Genomic DNA, 705 nt, shown 5'->3' on the forward strand with positions numbered 1-705 from the left:
TTTCTTGATTCATGTTTTGGCAGATATTTTGTGTCCATTCGAATCCTCAATCTCTAATGTGAAGTCTCATACTTTTTCCACTCAAATTGGAAACTCCTGGCCTTTGATGTGGCCAACCCTAGCTCACGGTACAGACGGATATTGTTGAATCTGTTCAATTTTTTTGACTCATGTTTTGGCAGATCTTTTGTGTTCATTTGAATCCACAATCTCTAATGTGAACTCTCATAATTTTTCCAATCAAATTGGATACTCCTAGCCTTTTATTTAGCCAACCCTAGCACACGGTACAGACGGGTATTGTTGAATATGTTCAATTTTTTTTACTCATGTTTTGGCAGATCTTTTGTATCCATTCGAATCCTCAATCTCTAACGTGAAGTCTGATACTTTTTCCAATCAAATTGGACACTCCTAGCCTTTGATGTGGCCAACCCTAGCTCACGGTACAGACGGGTATGATTGAATCAGTTCAAATTTTTTGACTCATGTTTTGGCAGATCTTTTGTGTCCATATGAATCCTCAATCTCTAATGTGAACTCTCATACTTTTTCCAATCAATTGGACACTCCTAACCTTTTATGTGGCCAACCCTAGCTCACGGTACAGACGGATATTGTTGATCTGTTCAATTTTTTGACTCATGTTTTGGCAGATCATTTGTGTTCATTTGAATCCTCAATCTCTAATGTGAACTCTCATAC

Source organism: Prunus persica, unplaced genomic scaffold (genome assembly GCF_000346465.2).
Source record: "Prunus persica cultivar Lovell unplaced genomic scaffold, Prunus_persica_NCBIv2 scaffold_40, whole genome shotgun sequence".
In the NCBI taxonomy this organism is placed as follows: domain Eukaryota; kingdom Viridiplantae; phylum Streptophyta; class Magnoliopsida; order Rosales; family Rosaceae; genus Prunus; species Prunus persica.